General features: G+C 41.4%; 1 protein-coding gene across 14 annotated transcripts in view; it reads right to left on the bottom strand.

Moving 5' to 3' along the window:
• The window catches only part of TBL1X (transducin beta like 1 X-linked), a 202,103-nt gene that overhangs the window by 47,680 nt on the left and 130,241 nt on the right, over positions 1–24,182 (bottom strand). For 9 of the 14 annotated variants that reach the window (XM_077343283.1, XM_077343282.1, XM_077343288.1 and 6 more), the window contains one exon: positions 9,589–9,696. The exons of the other annotated variants lie outside the window; for them this stretch is intronic. The gene's annotated coding sequence lies outside the window, so the exon portion shown is untranslated. The remainder of the gene's footprint in view (positions 1–9,588; positions 9,697–24,182) is intronic. 14 annotated transcript variants of the gene reach the window in all.

Consider the following 24,182-nt stretch of genomic DNA (forward strand, 5'->3'; position numbering starts at 1 on the left):
ATTCTATTTTATTGTTTGTAAATTTGTATTTTATATTTTGTAAAGGCCTATGGCTATATACAAATAAATGTATCTCTCTACTAATGTAACACAACAATTTACCAATCATGTTACCATGTAAACATAGCTTTTGAAATATTCTGTTAATATGTATGCTGCAGAGCAGGGGTCGCCAACCCCCAGGGCCGCAGAACGGTTCCGGGCTGTGAAACCCTTGGTACTGGGCCATGGGGGGAGGGAAGTGCCTCGCCCCCCCCCCCGCAGCGCGGCACTCACTGCGCTGGAAGTGACCGGCCGACAAAGCAGCTGATTTGCTCAAGCCTAGGCTCGCAAGCACCGCGCTCCAGGGGGGTGAGGCACTATCGCGCAGGCGTGGCAGCTCCATGCCTGCGTGTTTGCTGACGCCCGCATTTGCAGGCACCCGGCAGTTCCGCGCATACGCGTTTGCCCCCACTGGTACGCAGGCGCCCAGGCCTCCCTCACCCCCCCCCTCCTGCAGACCTGTCCCCAGCCCGAAAAAGGCTGGGGCCACTGCTGTATAGCATTTGAAGTGATAAGAAACATTAATCCATGCAGATCACCACAAATACTCACACTCCCTTCTATATTCTCAACCTGCCTTGGATAAGCTTGCATGCCCTCATGTAAACTGAGGAACGAGGGAAGGTGCAGCTGTAGCCAACATCTTTGCTTTTAAACCAATCTGTGTCACCTGTTAATTAGCACTGTGGGTTACTGACATGCTCTAAGCAAAAAGATCAAGAACTGGATAATCAGATGCACTGATCTCTGAACTGAGTCTCTCATTACTGGATGCAAAAGAGAAATGGTGGGTAAACTCTGGAGAAGGAATAGATAATCATCCAAAATAAGTGGTATAAATAACAGCAAAACCCACAAAACTGAAACATAGTCTAGGAGCAAATAATATAGTTTGTTAAATATATAGCTTGTTCTGAGCCATATGTTACTCCAGTAATGTGTTAACTAAAATTGACTTTGCCCTTTTGAAACCTATTTACATTCTCATCAGCTTCCATAATAATGGCTGTTGGATAGTACTTTGGATTACTTTTTCTTAAGCAGCCATCTGCTTAATTAGACAATTATTCTGCTTGCTACCAAGCAATTTTATTTTATTTTATATTTTATTTATTTATTGCTACTCCTGGCAAGTGGCTAATGGCGGATTACAGTGTCGATCCTTAAGTACAATTGTTGTTGTTGTTAGGTGCGAAGTCGTGTCCAACCCATCGCAACCCCATGGACAATAATCCTCCAGGCCTTCCTGTCCTCTACCATTCCCTGGAGTCCATTTAAGTTTGCACCGACTGCTTCAGTGACTCCATCCAGCCACCTCATTCTCTGTTGTCCCCTTCTTCTTTTGCCCTCAAACGCTCCCAGCATTAGGCTCTTCTCCAGGGAGTCCTTCCTTCTCATTAGGTGGCCAAAGTATTTCAGTTTCATCTTCAGGATGTGGCCATCTAAGGAGCAGTCAAGGCTGATCTCCTCTAGGACTGACCGGTTTGTTCGCCTTGCAGTCCAAGGGACTCACAAGAGTCTTCTCCAGCACCAGAGTTCAAAAGCCTCAATTCTTTGACGCTCGGCCTTCCTTATGGTCCAAGTTTCGCAGCCATACATTGCAACTGGGAATACCATAGCCTTGACTAAATGCACTTTTGTTGGCAGGGTGATGTCTCTGCTTTTTAGGATGCTGTCTAGATTTGCCATAGCTTTCTTCCCAAGAGCAAGCGCTTTTTAATTTCTTTGCTGCAGTCCCCATCTGCAGTGATCTTGGATTTAAGTACAATAAAACCCTAATAAAAGTCCCATTAAAACATACAACAATATATGATACATGGCAGTAAAAAAATCAATGCTCCCCCCACAATGGCCTAACTGCCAGCCAGGCATCAGGGGGATCAACATCCACTGGTCACACCAATGTTGTTCAATATGGTGGTGGATCTTCCTTCAGGGGGCACATGTGATCTTCTAACTGCACTGGACTCAATCATAAAACTGGCCGAAGAGCTCCATTTTACAAGCCCTGAAGAATGCTGCAAGCTCCTGCAATGCTCACAGCTCTTCCAGGAGCTCTTTTCACCAGGTAGGGGCCAGGACTAAAAATATAACTTTTAAAACATATCTATAACTTTTTAAACATTCCAAGCAAATTCCTGAATTATACAAAAATACTCTTAATTATAAAAAACAGGCTAAATTAAGGCTTTGAAAAAGCCAAGATGGAAGTTTATTAAACATAATTTGTTTTTTTTAATTAATCCATGCATTGTTTCACCATTAGCACAATTTATATTGTACAGTCTCTTTTCAGATTATGATGTACTGACTCTCAACAGAAAGTGCTGGTGGTCGGAGATCTTTTCCATATTCCCTTTCCCACAGAAATATTTTCTGACTCTGGGAAAGATAATACTGGGGTTGCAGGATTCAAATGGATTAACAGTTACAAAAGTCATAAAGCTGTGGTAAAGAGAGGGAAATGGTCAACGTTACCCTTTCTGCCTCTTCCATCTGTGCAGCCCCACTGAGATAACGGGAAGAGGGCTAATTCATCCCCTTTGCCCTCTCTATTGCAGCTTCCTGATTACTTGACTATTAGTCCACATCCACCTGTGACCTTCGTAATAAATTCTCCGAGGTTATGTGAAAGGAAGTGTGGGAACAAAGGCACAATCTTTGTATATGCATATTTCTGGATCCAAGTTTGGCACCATAAAAATAGAATTTCAAAATACCGAAGACATACATGAACACACACACCAATTTTTGCTGCTAAAGGTAAAGATATCCCCTGTGCAAGCAACGAGTCACCTTGGGGTGACACCCTCTAGCGTTTTCATGGCAGACTCAATATGGGGTGGTTTGCCCGTGCCTTCCCCAGTCATTACCATTTACCCCCCAGCAAGCTGGGTACTCATTTAACGACCTCGGAAGGTTGGAAGGCTGAGTCAACCTTGAGCCGGCTGCTGGGATTGAACTCCCAGCCTCATGGGCTGAGCTTTCAGACTTCATGTCTACTGCCTTACCACTGTGCGCCACAAGAGACTCTTTTTGCTGGTACTCAGCCATAAAACCCGTCAGTAAATAGGGATACAGTAAGGATAATAAACACACAGAACAACAAAAACCAAGCACGGCCATCTATATTACTGCTCATTTTCCACATGTTTAAACAATAAGCCAAAGCATCCGCTTGCATGATAAATTGGTTGACCACATATTGGTCAAATAATTAGAATGAACTGGGACATACAGCATATGTTGTATACTTACTACAACAGATGCCAACATGACCATGTGTTCATCCCATATTTGGCCAATTTCCAATATAAATATTGAAATTATTTTCCTTAGAAATGAGAAGTTACGCAGGTCATTGAATAAGGCCAATCTAGTAAAATGGGTGTATGACTTCTTCAAAATACTGATTTAATTGTTTTGGTGCAAAAGAGGTCATGATGAGTTCACTGTTGATTTTTGTAATGCTGTAATTAAATTAAAGGGGGAACTCCTTATAAGCCAAACTTTTAAATACAGGAGCCTGGCTAAATCATTGCATAGCTCTAAAGGAATATTGGACAATTTGAAATGAGGACATTTGTAAGGCAAAGCCAATTTGCCACTTAGATTCTCATGAGGAGAACATTCTTTACTGCTGTAACCATCTGACCTATTTATGCCAAGTCAATGGGAATTTTACAGATCAGGGAAAGCAGACTTAAGGTTGCCTTCAATATTTTTGAAAGTCTCACCCTAGAAATGTTGTGTGGGAAACAGACATAATAAAGGATACCCTACCTAGACATGACTGATCTGTCACTTGCCTCTAATGGAACACTTATAGAATTATATCATTTGTCCCTTCTTTCCTCCAAGGAACATGAGGCAATGTCAGGTTTTTGTATAGTAAAGAAGGAGGCAAATACAACTATTGCAGGATGCCATCAATTTGCTTTGAAGTACATGCCAGACCACAACTTGCAAAACACACCTGATGTGTTGTGTATCAAAGAAAATACAGATAATCAGATATCAATGCAGAAATTAAGACAGTGACTCATCGTGCACTTATTTCCATCATTTTTAAAACTCGGTGTATGCACACTTTGCTGATCATGACTGTTTCTCTTTAATAAAGCATTGCTCAACTATCTTTTTCAACTGCCCCCCTACTTTGGCATTTTTCTTTTTGAAGCTTCTTTACCTAGGGAGGCCAGCTTCTGGGTAACCGATATCTAACCCCATTTTGAAACCTCTTGAAATGATGCAAATATGATGAGGATGGAGAAACTGATGATAATCCCTTTGCTGTGAACACATCATTATTTGCTTGAGTTAAGCCTTAAAACCAAACTAAACTAAACATTTCTGTTTCTCAACTTACATTCCCCACAATCAGGTAGCGGCTGTGGAGAACACCTTCTAAAAGGGGGGGGGGGGGGGAAGAGGCCAGATGGCCTCAGAATGGTATCGTGGGGGAAGGAAGTGTTCCTGCTTCACCAAAGACATTTTCTCTCATGAAAACCATACTGGGAGGGGTTATTTCCTCGACTTTGGAGCATCTATGCAGATGGAGCAGTAACACAGGAAATAATTTCCTCCAGCATGGTTTTCGTGTGTGGAAAATAGATTGGAGAAGGAAGCAGAAGCCCTTGGTACTATCCCCAGTCCATTTGATGGCTCTCTCTGTCTTTTAAAGAAGCTCTTCCATGTAGATTCTGTGTGGCTGAAAGGAACATGAGTTCCCCAGAGCCAACACATTAAAAGCAGGATATCTGAACCCTGTAGGGGTTGAGATCTATTAAATGATTGGCTTTCTTATGGTATTAGGGGATTTCCCTTTTGATAGGGTTAGTGCTCCTGTCAATGACCTAGTTGACCCCCAGTATGAAGAAATGACCTGGGTGGTTTAACAAGATCACCCTCAGGTGCCCAGTTAGCTCCTTTGTTTAATGAGTGATACAAGCAATGAAAAACAAGAAAGGTGGATAGAGCACCAATGGACAATTATTAGATATGAATCCAAAATGACAAAGGCTAAAACTCTAACATTCATTTTAGAAACACATTCCATGGTGGTGATTGTGGCAATTAAAAATACTTTCCAACCACCATTGTGTAAGCTAGCAGAGCTGTTCCAGTTGGTAAGAGGCCTGCTGGGATGGACTGCTCTGTGGGTCACCATGATTATTTTACTCAGTGCTTTGCAGATAAAATCTCTCTCCATACCACTGTGGCCTCTATGTTAGCAGTGACACAGTCAGAGTGTATATATTCCTACTGTCATGATGGTCAGTTCATCGTCTGAGGAACAGTGCTTGTACTCGAAAGCTCACGCCGTGAATAAATCTTTGTTGGTCTTAAAGGTGCTACTGGACTCTGATTTTAGAATGTTCACATGTTTGAGATGCTTTTCAGTTTATGTCATTTAATGATGTGGACAGGATCCTTGGCAGTCTGAGGCATAGCATGTGTTTGTATGATTTTAGTCCTTCCTGAATACTTAAATCTGCCATGGAGACAGCTGGCTGAATGAGGCTGAGCTAGGTAATGCCCTCTTATGAAACAGGCTATCCACGACTAAAGAAGCCTGCCCTGTACATGGGAGATTTCAGAAACTATCAGCCAGTCTGAGATGCACCATTCTTGAGCAAGATGATTCAGTGAGATTCCTTCAGGGATTCCTGGAAGAAGTGGATGCTTTGGATTGTTTCCAATCTGTTTTCAGCCAGGTTATGATCACTCTGACAGCACACTCCTGTGACAGGAAATGTTGGAATGAGCATGACCCCTAATTTTTGTGAACCTCTCAGCAGCTTTTGATACCAATGCTCATGATATCTTTCTGGATTCCTCTCAGGACTGGGACTGCAAGGCACCATTTTGTGATAGTTCTACCTGGATGGAAGATTTCAGAAGGTGATACCGGGGGACTTAAGTTCAGTCCCTTGGCTTTTGGGGACCCTCAAGAGTCTCTAATCTAGAGAACCAGGTTTGATTCCCCACTCCCATGGCACAGTGCCTTCTGTTACTGTTGCTCCCCTTTAAGAGTTCCTTGTCAGACCCTCCAAAAAATAGGGAAGGGGGTTCTGCACACACTTGATCTGCCTCCTCCCATCCATCATTGGATGTGGTTGAGACCTCGTGTGTCTATCCCGACTGCTTTCGAGACACTGTTATTTCTCCTCCATGGACTAGCAACCAGAACTCTTTTTATTTCTCCTGCTGCATCACAGTTTCCCCCTACCTTAGGTTGCTTGTCATGCCATTCCCTCTTCCCCCCATACAATTAGGCTGTCTCCCCTTCCTAGCTTATCATTCTTTGGTGGAGGCTATGTAAGGTCAGATCAGCCCTCAGCAGTACAAGTACTGATGCTGAGTTTCCTGTTGCCTCTGCCACTCCTGTGTTCTGGGTGAGCCCTGCCCCAGTCATCAATGTGCTGTTCAGCTTCCTTCCTGCAACCAGGCTGTGTATCATCCTGCTTGTCCTTCTCCCCACTGTAGTGATTGATGAGATCCCCAAATTGCTCTTTGATCCTGGCAGGCCTTCCATGTTCGGAGCCAATCTGTAAGGTCATCCGGAGATATGGGCTGGGTTGTCACCAATGTGTTGATGGCAGTCAGCTGTAACTTGCACTTCTAACCATTCCTGGGAAGCTTTAGAAACCCTGAACCAGTTCCTGGAGGCAGTTCTGGAGTGGATGTGGGTTAATACACTGGAACTTAATCCTGACAACAGTTTTACTAGTGAGTTGAAAGTCTGACCTAGGACTTAAGGTATTGGAACCTGACAATTCTTCATTAGAGGCTGAGAACACTATAGATGACAAAACCTGACAAACCCCATGTTGTCTGGGCCTTCTGAACCCCAGAGACAGTCAATAAACTTGCAGTGAGCTGTGGCTTCCAAGTCAAAAGCCCAGGAGGCTCAGGGGCAGCAGTCACCACCAAAACATGAAATTGCTAGGGGACCAAGGTTATCAAGAGTAGAGAACACAGAAAAACCAGGCAGAGGCATAGTTCCGACAGATGAATGCCTGACTAATAGTCCCAGAAAGTAAACATCATTGTTAGCTAAAGACTTCTGATCAAACTTAGAATCATAGAATCATAGAATAATAGAGTGGGAAGGGGCCTCATGGGTCATCTAGTCCAACCCCCTGCACTATGCAGGACACTCACATCCCAATCGCTCATCTACTGTAACCTGCCAATCCCTTGAGCATTCAGAGAATCAGCCTCTCCGTCAGATGGCTATCTAGCCTCTGTTTAAAAATTTCCAAAGATGGAAAACCCACCCCCTCCTGAGGAAGCCTGTTCCACTGAGGAAGCCTCTTGTTCTTATTCCACAAGGAACAATATGTGATGAGCTGCAGGCCTTTATCTAATCACCATATACTTGTAGCAGCATCCAAAAATGCTGCTTGAGGAAAAGTACGCGGGTATAACTTGCTGACTCCTTAATGAGACTAATTGAAATCCCAGTGCTATATGTTTTTGACAATCAGGTGTTCTGATTTATTTTAAGAAGAAGATATGTATTGACAAACAGATTTCACAAGGGCAGGTTCCTAGTTAAGTTAAGAAAAATAAAATAAGTAAAATAACACTATTTAGAACACAATAAAATCAGAGTCCAGTAGCACCTTTAAGGCCAACAAAGATTTATTTCGAAAGCAAGCACTCTTCCTCAGACTAAGAATTTCCTTTCTTGGATCCAAGCAGCCAAGACACAGGGTTGATGACATCATGACATTAACCCTGTGTCTTGGCTGTTGGATCCAAGAAAGAAAGTCTGAGGAACAGTGCTTGCATTCGAAAGCTCACGCCTTGAATGAAACTTTGTTGGTCTTAAAGGTGCTACTGGACTCTGATTTTATTGTGCTACTTCAGACCAACACGTCCACCCATTTGAATCTATCACTATTTAGAACAGTCATAATATTTTTATCAATGAGTAACCACACCTAAGAGCCTCTTGTTGCGCACAGTGGTAAGGCAGCAGACATGCAGTCTGAAAGCTCTGCCCATGAGGCTGGGAGTTCAATCCCAGCAGCCGGCTGAAAGTTGACAGCCTTCCATCCTTTCGAGGTCGGTAAAATGAGTACCCAGCTTGCTGGGGGGTAAACGGTAATGACTGGGGAAGGCACTGGCAAACCACCCCGTATTGAGTCTGCCATGAAAACGCTAGAGGGCGTCACCCCAAGGGTCAGACATGACTCGGTGCTTGCACAGGGGATACCTTTACCTTTATCTTTTAACCACACCTAAAAGAATCATCCACCCATAAAGCCTTCAAAAGATGCTACCATGAAATCTGCAAATGTGACAGGAATACTGGCAGTTCAACAACAACCCTTGCATCAGGAGTAACAGCAGCAATTAAAAAAGAAAGAGACATTGGGTTAGATACCAAAGACCAAGAACAAAATTCTGCTCCTTTCCTGCCTCTCTCTTCTTGCTACAGCACATAATAGACCCGTGGGATGATGGGCCCTTATGAACAGAATGGAGTTCAATAAAAGCAGAATCTATTAAAAAGGCACATTCACAAAAGTGGCTATCTGCTTACTTAAATGACACTCTGGATCCACCCAATGGAATAAAATTTCTATCAATGTAATTTAAATAAGAGGAGGTCCACATTACTTTAAAGATTAAAGATGGAGTCAAAAGGTGCAGAGACAGCCAGCTATTCTCTTTCTTTCAGACATCTGTTTGGCCTCATCTTATGAACCCCAAGTGAAGGCTAGAACACTGGGAAATAACCTGGCCCAAATGTAACCCTTGCCAGAACTAGAACAACTGACAATCTGATGAATCCAGATTCTTGCCTGACATTCAGTCTGTAGGAACTTTATTGGCATTAAGGCTTGTTTGGTTCCTCAATACAAGTCTGCCAATACCTGTTTATGCTTAAAATACACAAAAAGGTTCAATCTACTGACTGCTTGAACTTGTTAAGGCCAGAAAAATAGGACAACTTCTTGTACAGTATTTCACATCTCTTAAAGCATTAAAGAATAAAATGTATGAGGCTCTATCTATTGTGAACAGGGTGTGACTATTATGCCCCAGTTATTCCTTTTAAACACAGAGACATGGCAATCTATACTGCTGTCCCACTATTGTTTATTTTAAATGGAAAATTGGGAAATAATTTACCTCCTTCAAAAGAGCTGCAGCTTGTTTCTTACTAAGTTATCTGTTCAACAATCCACAATAACATTGCTTTCTTTTATATAAAAAAAGATAGGACAAGATCCATTATCTGCCATATGCCAGGAGAGCCAATGACAACATACATTCTTATACTGCTGAATTACATACAATTACCAAGTAATTTAAATTTTCAGCTTTTTATGCTAATATTTAAAGGTGAATTCTTCCCTTCGTCACTTATGTTTCTAATACTCTCTGAGACAGTAGTTCTAATTTAGGACTGTGTTAAATGAAAAAGTTATGGGAGGAAACGAAGTGTTACATTCTGTCTTCCGTATAATAAGGAAGGGTAAAAATGCAAATTACAAGTATATCCAGTTCTTCTATGGATCTGCTTACCTGGTCGTGAGACCTCTGAGCTGTTGAAAACTGCTTCTTGCAGGCTGGTGAGAAGAGTCTGGGGGTTTGAGTTACCATGGAGATCTCTACGTTTGACTGAGGAGAAATCTAGAACGAGAGGGCAACACCTGAAGTCAGATCAAGGTTGCACTCAAATATGCCCAACCCTTTCTCCTTCAGTTCAATACTCATTAATATCACATGACAGCATCATTTAAGCAGAATTGCTGGATTTTTACACAATGCCACCTTTTGAAGAATGCCTATTTGGTAACAAAGCCATCAAGCTATGATTGTTCATAGAGGTTCTCTAGTATAGCCAAGTGGTGAAACTAAAGTTCAGCATCTATGGCCAATTCTTGTGTTGCATTCCGCTATGAAAATCATGCATGACTTTGCGCTGCACATCCACAGTAACACCAAGAAGCTCCAGGATATTTAGCAAAGGTCCATTCTCTGGCTTCTTCTCATTTTCCTCAGCTGTTCTTTAATCTCAGGAGGAGATACAGTGTAGGTTCCTCCTATGTGGCCCAGGGACTTTCCGGTTACCCCAGGAATGAAAGGAGCCACAGCACAGTGGCTCACCCTGGATCCAAGGGGCATAGGAAAGGTTGAGGCAGGGCTCACAAAGCAAATCACAGAGATAAATTACTACCCAGACCATTTTTGTCTTCTGCTGAACTTTGTTATGGCTACCATAATTCTGTAGTTTACTGTTTAAAAATCATGGGATTACAGGCCATGCAAAGCAAGTAACCACTGAATTCAATGGAATATACTTCCATGCATTTATCGGTCTGCAGCCTCATCCTGATTAAATGCAAATAAATTACCAGCATCTGGGAACAAAACTAAGTAGTCTCTAAAAATTTAACACTATTTCTGTTTTCAGGGTTTATCGTTGATTTTATTAGAATAAGAAGAGTTGGTTCTTATATGCTGCTTTTCTCTACCCAAAGTGGCTTACAATCACTTTCTCTTTCCTTTACCCACAACAGACACCCTGTGAGGTAGGTCAGAACAGCTTTATCAGTGCTGTGGTGAGCCCAAGGTCACCCAGCTGGCTGTGGAGGAGGAAGCAGGGAATCAGACCCAGCTCGCCAGATTAGAAGTCCGTACTCCTAACCGCTATGCCAAGCTGGCTAAAGCAAATCAAACATGAGAGTATATATGTTTGCTGGAGCTGCAAATTGTTCCAAATATTGTGCGGATGCACATTTAATGTTCTTTAAATGTGCTACATCTACAAATTTTCCCAAAGAGAAATAATGATAAATAATGCCTTCCCCCCCCCAGTGACTTTTAATTAAAGTGGCAACCATCTACATTTTACCAAAGGCAACATTTATTTTCATATTAAGTAGATTTTATTGTCCTTCTAATTTTATATTTATGGCCAACTGACAAACATAACTGTTAATCTAGGAACAATTCCAGATGCACAAGTCATTATCATGCATCACAGATGAACCTGCAGATTGGACCAATCCTGGGATGTATTCACAGTACATAGAAACTTAACTATTAGCTAGTAGATCCATGGTCAGTTAAATTGTCACTACACAATTCTTTACGCAACCATCACAATTTTATGCCATTCTGCCATTAAAGAGCTGTGAAACAGGCTGAGAGAATATGACAGGCCCAAGAGCTTTAAGGTTGGGTAGGAATTTGAACTTGTGTCCCTCCAGTTCTAATCTGGCTCCCACTTCTATACACCACACTGGCCTCGAGTCATAAAAACTGATTAAAGAAACTTTTGGACGGTGAAAGAGATACTTAAGGAGTGTTTTGCCCAGTGCCCCTTCTCAATATATATCTGTCCCACTTGGGTGGGTTAATGTCCACTTACAACTGTCCTGTTCTTCTGCTTCTGCCAGCAGAAAAGCTCATAGGGTCTCTAACTCCTGTTATGCTTTTAACTAAGAACAATGGCTATACAGGCTGGTTTGATGGTTGTTATTGAAATCATGCTGCTCAAGTTATTAGAAACTCAGTCCCATCTGCTAAGCAAGCTAACTGTCAGGAAAATTTCTGCTCACTGATTTCAATTTAATTAGGAGTATCTGAACAATGAAGTGTACCAACAAGGCCCTGTAGAATCCAAGAACTATCCATAGCTCCAGAAATGGGAAATTGCCAAAACTAGCACAATTTCTTAGATTTTTTATTTTTAATTCCCTTCTCCTAAAATGATACAAAGAAGCTTACAAGGAAAGAAATATTCATATATCTCAAATAAGAACGGATAAAACAATGGTTTGTCTCCAGCCATGCAGTATCGAACATTTACAAAGTGGCAGCAATTTCCCCTGAGTCTTTCCCCCCACTTCAGATGCCCATTTTGAGAAATATGAGGGTTTGCTGACCCAGCCACAAAATTGAAGGGGAGCTCAGTGAGAGTTAGGCAATTAATGGAAATTTCTCCTTGGTCCTGTGAAAACTTAATTGACTTTATTGCATGGTAGAACATAGGGCGATATTCCATAATGTATACACAATAAAAACAGTCATTTAGCCTCAAATAAGTCACGAGGGTCTTGCTGTAATATTTAGGTACTGCTTAATTTATTTTTAAAGGCATTGTTTTGGCAGGGTGTGTTTGCATAGATTTTTTACAAAAAGACTGTCACCGAATAGATGAAACAATAAACTAATCCCAAGAATAAGGCGAACAAGTAGTCAGAAGGCAAGGATAAAAAAGAAAATGGGTTATCATTGCAGTAAGGCTTTGGCAGTATGGACAGGGAGTTAATCTGCCAAGCAGCAAGAAAGGCAGTAAGATCCTAGGAAGGATAGCAAGGGAATCAAGTACATAGCTGGGAAAAGCAGAATGGAAAGAATGAAGGGAAGGCAAAAAGATCCAGGAGAAAAGGGCATTCCCCAAGGGTACTATCTCTTAAAGCCAACATGAGAACTACACCTGCCACTGGTCTATTCTAGGGAAGAGGCAGGAAAAATTAGTCATTAGACCAGCTGGTTATCTAAGGCAACAGGTGATCGACAGCCCTATTGTGATGGAACAACTATGAATAGGGGGGAACCCATTCACAGCTGCCAAAGACCTCTAGTGTGATACTCAACACGCCTTCCATGCAGAATTTTATAAGCCCTGTTAACAGAATCGTTAAAAGATTTTTTAAAAATCCAAGTGGATCATTTCTGAATTACATTAACAATTAAAAACAAGTGTCCATACAAAAAGGAAAGGCAGATTAACTAAATTACTCATTGCCTATGCTTGGAATTGATTTTTAAAAATTTCTTTATAGCCTGCCCTTCTCCGCAATGTGGACCCAAAGTGGCTTAGACATTTTTTTCTTTCCCTCTGTTTTATCCTCACAGCGATTCTGTGAATGCGGGCTGGGCTAGGCATGTGTGACTTGCCCAAGGACACACAGCAAACCTCCATGGCCAGAGTGGGAATTAGAACCTGGACCTCATATTCGAGACTCACACCCATTTGAGATACGCAGGAAAAAACTGAACTGCTCCTGAAACCAAGCACAGGAACTAAATACAGTCCAATGATGTACAACGTGGTCTGTGCATGTGGCTGACACAGAGCTGTCTCCAAAGCTGCTGTAATTTCTGAGCGGTTTTAAAGAGCAGACCAAGAAGAAGCACATTAAAGTCAAAATTTTAAAGACGCTTAGGAGACTTTCAGAATTAAATAAAAGGATGGGTATGTACATACACAAGTACACATTCATAAAACGGAATTGTATATAAAAGCATAATCACCCTTTGCGTGCAAGTATGGAAAAAAATCATACAGTTGCTGAATCAGGAAATGGTTCAGAAGCTGAATTAAAATGTCTTCTGGGCTCTCCATTTCACGTCAGCTTCCTAGAATCTATCCAACGCAAGCCTGAAAGGATAATGAGTTTCTGAACACAAGCTCTAATGGGGCACGTTGCATCAAAGCTTTCAGCAATTGCCTGGATGCGGCTTCCCAGCAGTACTAAACAACTTAAATATAATTAGCTGGAAGCCCTATGGGCTACATTTCCCCAGTGGAATACCTCTTACACTAATCCATTTATCAGGCTGACAGATGACTGAATCATTGGTAATAGGGGCCCTATTCCATTAATACTGCTGTAGTCAAAATGCCAGCTTGCTGTTAATGCTTTTTTACAATTGCATCATTCTAGGGCAGGTAAACAAAAGAGATGTACAATACACCTTCCTTCCTTGAGAGCAATAATTATACCCGATTGACTGGCCAGATATACAAAACCATTGGAGAAACACATTACAAAAAATAATTGCTCACTTAACACAGGCTCATTATTCTGAAAATAAAAAGAAATTAGACAAGCTCCCCCCCACAACCCCATTTTTAATTAAAGTATAAGACAAGCTTTCCAGAAGGAAGGTTTCCACAAGTATTGTGCAACTGTATAGCCCAGTTCACTCTCTCTCTCTCTCTCTCTCTCACACACACACACACACACCCCTTCTGGAATAATTTCATGACTTTACTTATTTGAATGATAAGTAAGCTCTGATTTCATTCATACTCCCAATATAATAAAATTCCTATTTGCAGTGCCCCTGCCTTGGCATAGTTCATGTTAGGCATAGGCTTCTGCAAATAGCAAGGAAACACACATTTCTGGTGTGGGCTTTGATTAAATGCACAGATTCTAATAAAATGCACATGCATTTTCATGGAATGAGGTTTCCACCAAATCTGTAGACCTTTTTGGTAGTATTTGCAAAGGTAATTTTATCCATACACAAACAGCCTGTAGAATCAACCAGGAAAACTTAACATGAGCAAACAATTTATATCCAGGACGGGTTGAGATAGTATCCCCTGCATCCAGTGAATCATTAAAGCTGACTGTTTTCTGTAGGTTATGTTAAATATGCTAAGAACAAAATGTGACATTTCCTACATTAGTTCCAGGAGTAAATAGGCAGCAACATGTTTCAAGCGCTGCGTACAGCATTCCACAAATCATAACAGATATATTCTGAAGTGGACCTTTTAAATCCTGCCTGATTCAAGACAGGCCCATACTCTGTCTTGAACTTGGTCTGGCTTGGTGCCTTGTGGTGCCTTTGTGGATTCCAGTGATATATGGACTGTATAGTTGGATGCAACTGTGCGTGTGAATATGATCCTTCACACTGTGGATGTGATCTAGTGAACCTGGTTTGCACAGAAATACCTGGTGGGAGTTTAATATCCCCAAACAGCAACAATACACACCATGACAAAACGTGCTCCTGAACTGAAAAAGACAGGGTCTGCAGTTAAGTCTGAAAGCTGTTGTTAAATCAATGCCATGGAATATGTGCAAGTCCTCCAACTACCCTTGTCTACTCAGCAGACTAACAGTGTTACCCTAAATAAAGTTATAGAATCATAGAATCATAGAGTTGGAAGGGGCCATACAGGCCATCTAGTCCAACCCCCTGCTCAACGCAGGATTAGCCCTAAGCATCCTAAAGCATCCAAGAAAAGTGTGTATCCAACCTTTGCTTGAAGACTTCCAGTGAGGGGGAGCTCACCACCTCCTTAGGCAGCCTATTCCACTGCTGAACTACTCTGTGAAAAACTTTTTCCTGATATCTAGCCTATATCGTTGTACTTGAAGTTTAAAACCATTACTGCGTGTCCTCGCCTCTGCAGCCAGCAGAAACAGCATCCTGCCCTCCTCCAAGTGACAACCTTTCAAATACTTAAAGAGGGCTATCATGTCCCCTCTCAACCTCCTTTTCTCCAGGCTGAACATTCCCAAGTCCCTCAACCTATCTTCATAGGGCTTGGTCTCTTGGCCCCAGATCATCTTCGTCGCTCTCCCCTGTACCCTTTCAATTTGATCGATGTCCTTCTTGAAGTGAGGCCTCCAGAACTGCACACAGTACTCCAGGTGTGGTCTGACCAGCGCCGTATACAATGGGACTATGACATCTTGTGATTTTGATGTGATGCCTCTGTTGATACAGCCCAAAATGGCATTTGCCTTTTTTACCGCTGCATCACACTGCCTGCTCATGTTTAGTTTACAATCCACAAGTACCCCAAGGTCTCGTTCACACACAGTGCTACCTAGAAGCATATCCCCCATCCAGTAGGCATGCTTTTCATTTTTCTGACCCAGATGCAGAACTTTACACTTATCTTTATTAAATTGCATCTTGTTCTCATTTGCCCATTTTTCCATTGTGTTCAGATCTCGTTGAACTCTGTCTCTATCTTCCGGAGTATTTGCCAGTCCTCCCAATTTGGTGTCATCTGCAAACTTGATGAGTACTCCCTCCACCCCCTCATCTAGATCATTAATAAATATGTTAAAAAGTACCGGGCCGAGCACCGAACCCTGAGGTACCCCGCTACTCACCTCTCTCCAGTCTGATGAAACACCATTGACAACAACTCTTTGAGTGCGGTTCTCTAACCAATTCCCTATCCACCTAACGATCTGAAAATCCAGATTGCAGTCCTTCAACTTATCCATCAGAACATCATGGGGAACCTTGTCAAAAGCTTTACTAAAATCCAAGTAAATGACATCAACCGAATTTCCCCGATCCAGCAAACCTGTTACTTGGTCAAAAAAGGAAACTAGGTTGGTCTGGCAGGACCTGTTGGAGACAAATCCATGCTGACTTCCTTGGATCACCAAATTGTCCTCCAGATGTTTGCAGATCGCTCCCTTTAATATCTGCTCCATTATCTTCCCCACAACAGAGGTCAGACTCACTGGTCTGTAGTTTCCCGGGTCATCCTTCCTCCCTTTTTTGAAGATCGGAATAACGTTTGCTCTTTTCCAGTCCTCCGGGACATCTCCAGTCCTTAAAGAGGTTCCAAAGATGATGGACAAGGGTTGTGCAAGTTCTCTGGAAAGTTCTTTGAGTACTCTCGGGTGCATTTCATCTGGACCAGGGGATTTGAACTCATCCAGTGCAGCTAAATGCCTCTCGACAACCTCTCTATCCATGTTAACCTGCCACCCAGACACTATCCTTTGGCTACAGCCATCTCTAGATGTGCCTAAACACTTTGACCTGTGGGAAAAAACAGATGTAAAATAGGCACTAAGCCTTTCTGCTTTCTCTGCATCTTTCGTTAGAGTTTGTCCATCCGCATCCAACAGCGGGCCTATTGCCTCCTTTACTTTACATTTGCTCCTCACCAAATTGCACCCTTATGCACCCTTATTGCACCCTTATGCACCCTTAGAGATCTACTTTGCTTAGGGTTCAGCTGTAACTCTCTGAGATTGACATTTCTTGATGCACCTGAAAGAAATTAGACATTAGAGGCATACAGCACAGGAAATAAAGGACATGTCCGATGCTCAGAGAAGATGGACAACTGGACTGGTATCACTAGAACCATTGTATTTATTTTAGTACACCATTCACAGAGTATACACCTTGTTAGTGGAATAGCAACAATTATTTATTTTTGCTCAAGCTCAGGGCAGCTTACAGAAGTAGTAAAAATACAATTAAACATTAAGAGTTTTGTTATTTTAAAAAATAATAATTAAATATTAAATAATTAAACCAGTTGATTCAAAGCCATAAAAGAAGAGTCATAAAATATTTGCTCAAATGGAATTTAGTTGGATGGGTGGTAGATAGGGAGGTCAGCAAACAACAACAACAACAACAACATTATTCTTATAGCCTGCCCTTCCTGGTAGTCTCAGGGCAAATAACAACAGGAATGTTGTTTCTAGGCCTCAACCACAGGCCTGACAGAACAAATCAAAGACTGTCTGTTGCCCTCACAGAGAGCTAGACTTCTGTCTCATCAAGGGACTATTGAAAAATATTAGTTTTTCCACAACAAAGAAAACACTTGCTACTATCCATCACTGAGGCCCTGGTATAAGGGGGCCTAAGAGTTCCTGTGACAGAGAAGATCAGGTTGACTCCCCCTAACTAGGCTCAAATGCTTATGGAGGCTGAAAGGGTGGGGTGGGATTCATTGGATTATGAGTGAAATATTGTTTTATACGATTCTCAAGACTGTTGCTGGAAGATAGAGATTTCAGTGTGATTGGTCAGAGATTATGAGTTTGGTGCTGAACTCCAGGCAGTAAAGGGGATCATGAGGATGAAATTAGAAAGGGCCCAGCAGGGCTGGGGATTCCAATAACCAGAGGGTATGGCAGATATGGTGGCAGGGGGAGATATTGCAGTTGAAGAGGTAAGAGATGCTTTTTGCTGAATGCTGCCTGCTCTTGGTTTTTCCAGTGCTGAACACCACACAGCTATGCTTGTACCTCTTCTAATCAGCAGCCCCTCCCCAGAGATGCAGAGGCTAGAATTATTAACCCAACTCCAAGGGTGACGCTGTACAACACCAGGTCAATTTACAACAAAATTGGTCCAAATGGAATCGGAACAATAATATTTAATCTAGGGAGGCAAAACGAAAAAAGCCAATGTACTATACTTTGACTTTCCTAGCTTTAAGAGCCAGCATGATATAGTGGATAAGAGCAGCGGACTCTAATCTGGAAAACCAGGCTTGATCCCCCACTCCTCCACATTAAGCTAGCTGGGTGACCTTGGACCAGCTACAGTTCTCTCAGAACTCTCTCGGCCTCATCTACCTCACCAGCAGCCTGCTGTGGGGAGAGAAAGGGAAGGTGATTGTAAGCTGCTTTAATATTCCTTAAGGTAGAGAAAAGTGGGGGATATAAACCACTTCTTTGACAGAAGGTGAGATTGCTATTATGTGTTTACACAGTTCAGGTTCATAAGAGAACAAGGCATAATTATGGTTTACCTTCATAGACAGCAGAGTTAAATAACAGGGGAGAGGCCATTTTTACACGAAGCAGGGAAGTACATTAAAACATGGGATTTTAATAGGTGAATAGTTTCACCTGAACATAATGTGAGAAGTCACTCTTTCTTCCTTCTCCAGATGCTATTTAAGTCAGAGATTGCCAGGGGTGTGGTGAAAGGGACGTAATGAAGAGAAACTGAGTCAGTTACAAATAACTGCTGAGTCATCTGTCCTGACTCTTTCTCCAGGTACTATTTAGAATTGGGCTTGCCTACGTTGTGTGCAAACAGCATGGTGGTTAGACACGATCAAAATGGACACTGGCCAGAGCATTGCACAGATGAGAAAGGCACTTTGCTTAAATGTAAGATATTCCTCCATGGTAATTGATTTAAGGATGTGTGGGCCTTGTAGCACCAGATCAGGGCCCTTGTTACTTGTTGTTGGGTTTTTCTCCACTCCTAATCATGTTCCAGTTAACTCTTTACTATCCGTTTTACTACACTTTCTTTTGCTGATTCAGAGGAAAACAATAGGACAACTAAAGGAAATTCTTCAACACAAATAATGACCATCCAAACAAATGCCTTTGGGGAGGCATTTATCCTGTTTCCAACCCCCAGCACTTCAGCATACAACTTTTGTTCAGTTTCTAGATGTAATTTAGCCCTTAGTCATTACTGCTGGAATTGAGAGTAAAGCACTACAAAGGAAGCAAGGTGAGACAGCAGAACTTGAGTAAGACATTAGCTAATGAGGAGACCTCTGGACTATTTGCTTCCCAAACCAGAACACAGGCTTCTGGCAGCAAAAAAGAAGTGTGGCATGTGGGTGGCCAACTTGGGCTCTTGTTATTGATCCCCAAGTCAGCTCAGATCATAAATGTGTGTGTGTGTGTGTGTGTGTGTGCATGCCACTGTAGAAAGCTTGTGAAGCGCTCAAGTTCTGCTGGCTTCCTTATCTTATCACTGGGTGGTCAATGGCCCTTTTGGTGGGGGCAGGGACACATAGCACATGCCATACCATGTGGATAAACCAGCTATGACTAACAATGACTAAGCTTTCTAGTCAGGAGATCAGTTGTCACTCTGGGAGATTAAAGAACCCCAACCAGAGGTTGGCAACCCTATAAACAATAAGGATTTAACAAAATGAGAATTTTTTAAAAAGAAAATATTTATAGATAGCAAGTTCATACTGAGATGCTTGACAAATGCAGAATGCAAAGGCAACAAATATATTTCTGTTATGCTGCCATTTAAACTGCACTAAGTATATAACTCCATTTTTTTTCTTTTACAAAATGCTTTGCTTAGTTTGCATGGTAAAGTTTGCGAAAGAACATTAAGTTATCAGGAGTTGCAGCTTTGATATTTTTATAGAACAGTTTAGCCTGCGACATTCTAGATTTAATTTATAGGAGGTTCAGACTTTGTTGCAGAACTTCGCAGCTGATGCTCACAGATGTGGAAATTACACAACAGATTTATTTCCAGAATTTAAAACCAAACAAACACATAATTTATCAAAACGGAAACTAGGACTCCATATCTCATATAATCACTTATGTGCCAAAAGTTATGATATAAAGTATCTGAACAGATTGAAAGTACAATCCTAACAACAGTTTCCTGGAAGTATGCCACATGGATGAATCTATGTACAATTCTGAGTAGATGATGCTTAGGAAGGGTCTCTAAATAGAGGTCTTCCATTCAGTTTTCTAACTGAAATGTCTGAAGTGTCTCTTAGGAAGTATACATACACAAGTAAGCTTATACCTTGAATAAACTTTGTTGGTCTTAAAGGTGCAACTGGACTCAAACTTTGTAATGCTGCTTAAGAACAATATGGCTACCCACCTGAATCTATGTGAAATGTTTTTATTTGGCCAAATTGTAATACGGGGATAATGCTCACCTACTTTACAGAGGGGTTGTAAGGATTAGAGTTCCTTATAGATCACACAGACATTGGTTCAAAATCTTGGTGCTGGGTCCAAAGATAACCTTATTCAACTCCTTTTCTGAGTACAAGATTCCTTCTATGCATGCAAGAACATCTGTGGATCTAACCCAAAGCACATAAAGTGCTTTGAACACTATCAAGCATTCCATAAAGACTAGATATCATTACTACATACAGCTAAATGATGGTAGCAAGGTAACCATAGCAACATTCCCTCAGTCCCAGATGCCCTTGCAACCTGGTATTTCCATGCGGCTGTGCAACCAGTAAAAAAGCTACTTAGCAAGATAATGCCCTTTCTGATGTGAAAGCAGGGTTTTGGTCCACGTTTTTTGGTCTTACTTTATATAACAGTCATTTTTTAAGTTTCTTTAGCCATCTCATTCTACTGGTAACAAAAACCACAGAGCTTGTACATGCTCAGAGGAACCTCCTGTCCAGATTCAGCTTATCTGTGCATTGCTGTGAATAATGATAGTTGGAATAATATTTATTTATATGGCATCTGAATCATTAGGCACTGCACTCCACAAGTAGCTTCTTAAAACATAAAAAGCCCTGCCCAAATGTCTACAACCTTAAAAATATAATGATAATTAGATGTAGCTCCACCATTTGTAGATCCTGCGTATAATTCAGTACAATTACATTTATCCAAATGAACTAATCTAAACAAAGCAAATTCCTGCCTACAAGGTGAAAAATGGGAGCTGAGAAAGTCCTTTTAAGTTAGGAGAGACATGCCAAGAAAATAAAGATAAGCAGAATATAATGAGGTTTGTGCAGTCTAGAAGAGGGGTGTGCAGAAGGTCACTCGGGAGTGATCAGTCATTCTTCAAGCAATTAAAAGTAGCTCTCCATCCCTCCTTCAGAGCTGCTGTAATGACTTTCTTATCCTTCTCTTTAATGCTGGTGTTACCAACCCTTCTCCTCTTTCTTTTTCTGAAAAGCAGGTGGCAGTGGCAGACGTATTCATACGAAAATCAATGACAGCACCCGTACCCATCCGCCTCTCCTATTCCTCGTTCGTGCATGTGCATAGAAATCCTTTCTCTAGATGGAAAAGACTGTGTTATTAACTATCCCTTGGGCTTCCGAGCCCTCTCTCTCAAGAGCATTGGGGCCTTTCCCATCACCTGTTGAACTTTGTCCCCTCACCTGGTGAGGTGCCAGGAGAAGCATCAAACGGGCTGATTCAGTAACATTACTCATAGTAAGCAGATAGGAATTAGGAAAGCCAATGCTTCATTCTATTGGCAAAACTCTAGAATATATAGGCTACAGAGGTATGGCATAGAATAAAAGAAATGAAACAGAAAAAGGTTACTAACCTAACTAGGAACTTAAAAATATGAACAACTTATTCCCTTCCTCACTGGAAGATGCAAAAAGGTGTACATTTATAGAGAATGCTATCCTTTGTGTTGCCATGCTACCACCCACAGTCACAAGGACAAAGAAATAACAGCTCCTTTTCAATTTACCCTCCCACATATGAAAAAAGGTCTCAGCTAATCTGGGACAGGTTCTGGCAGCCTGGAACCACCATAAATCATTCAGCAAATAAAGAATTGCTAGCATATCAAAGAGATCATATGTTTTTCCTCCTGACTATGAAAACCATGCCCATCCTGCAAGATGATGTCTTCCCAGATCCGGTGCCACATAGGTACCAATGGTAGAAAACATGATCAAGTCACAAACGTAAAATGTAACAGGGAGATCACAGCGGAGCAACAAGACTTTATCTGCAAAGAAAGCTTGCAAAAGCCTCACAGCCTAAATCCAATTTTCTAGAAATTTGGCGCCCCTCCTCGAGGGTGGTGAGAGACCAAACCACCCTAAACAATTGGGCCGGGCGAGAGCTAACGGACGTAATTTTCATGGCAAAGAAATATAAGAACTCCACTGTGGAGTTCCATTAAGTGCAATTCTCTCCCCAAAGTAATTTAACATCTTTATGCACCCTCTAACCAAACTGGTTTGGAGTCTTGAGCTTGGTTGTAACCAATATGCGGATGAAATCCATTGTATTTCCTAATGTATGGCCAGCCAGGTACTAGTGATCACTGGCCCCAAAGAAGTGTGTCTGCTCTTAAATAGGTGGAATGAGCTCCCAAGTGAGATCAGGGTCCTGTTGGAACTTGAACAGCCCTCAGGGCCTGTAAGATGGAGCTCTTCCACCAAGCCTTTGGTTGAGGCCAGTGTAGATATAATCAAGCAATCATGGGCCTCACACTGTTCCCATGAACACACAGTTTCCACTGTTCCAGCAGAAATTTAAAGTTATGTTTTACTGTTTTAAAGTTTAATGTCATTCAAGATGTATTTTTAACTATGTTGTTAGCCGCCCAAGACTCCAAGTGAGGGGTGAGATATATAATAACAATAATATATATAGTTGGTTTGCCATTTCCTGTATCTGTATAGCAACCTTGATCTTCCTTGGTGGTCTCCTAGCCTAAGACAAATAAAGGTCAATCTCAATAAATGTCAGCCTTTTCTGCACTCATCAATGACAAAAGTGTGATTAGTGTAGAGGATAATTTTCAGCAGAAAGGGAGCTTAACCTGACCTACATCGACTTCCTCCTATACTAATGTGTACATGAATATACCCATCTGCTACCAGGCTATTTACTGTTCAACTAGGCTTACTCATAATAAAGAATCCAGATGAGAAAAAGGGAGATTTAAGGTGAACAAGAAAAATTCCAAGAAGAAACTATTTAATTAAACACAATTCCCAATGTAGTTAGATACATTCCTCGTAAACATGGTCAATATCAACAAATACAAGATAGTCAATATGAACCCAATTCCATCCACTAAAAACATAAACAAAATTATAACATTTTACAAAATTAATAACACTCATTATGAAACAAATGGTTTTGTTACTTCAACATGTTAGTAGGTCAGTCACATTTTTAAAGGAATATGAAAACAAAGTTTAGAGGCTGTTTATTCCACGGGCTCATATACTCCTGACCTGCAGCATATGCATGTGCTCCTAACCAAACTCACAGTGCTACAAGTCCTAACCTTTTCCTAGGAATACATCCTACTGAACAGACCTAAGGATTGCACTGTTGGACTGTAACAAAGCAATCCTAAACCCAGTCAATACTTACTGCCATGAAAGTGTTATTAGGATTGTTCTGTGATTGTGACAAGACCCATCAAAACCACAGCACTCATTAAATAAGCAAAGCACTTAACTAGTTGTGTAAAAGATGTAAATGACCTTTTTCAAAAAAGAATAATCACAAACAGGGTAAAATATTTTCAGTACTAAAATTTAAAAGGGACAGTACTAAAAGAATAAAACTTTAAAATGCCATGATGGGAGCCCCCAAGAAAGCACTGGCATTTGGGAGTCCCAGGTTTCCTTTCAAAGTCACTTCCACTCTTGCTTATCTGAAGACGTGCACACGAAATCTCATGCCTTGAATAAATATTTGTTGGCCTCAAAGGTACCACTGGCCTCACATTTTCTTGTTCCACTCTTACTGTAATCATCCAGGGCATCAGACCATTCACTAGCCTGCAGCTGATACAGTTTATGAGTCAGCCAGAGCCCAATGACACTCTAATTAGCAGCATGGGTCAGCTGGAGTATACTGATGGCAATAAACTTGATGCTATAGTACTGCCAGGTTTAGTACTCATGAGACTTTACAATCTGTGTCAGCTGGATCCTGGCATTGCACTGTGATTTCACCAGAAATCTAATATTGGCAACTCTATTTCTGTGTAATTATATATGATTGTGATGTGATCTTTTGCAAATTGTTACAAATATTTTCAATGATCTCTTTGCTTATAGGGGAGATGTCATACCAATGTTTACAAAATTA

Source organism: Paroedura picta, chromosome 6 (genome assembly GCF_049243985.1).
Source record: "Paroedura picta isolate Pp20150507F chromosome 6, Ppicta_v3.0, whole genome shotgun sequence".
In the NCBI taxonomy this organism is placed as follows: Eukaryota; Metazoa; Chordata; class Lepidosauria; order Squamata; family Gekkonidae; genus Paroedura; species Paroedura picta.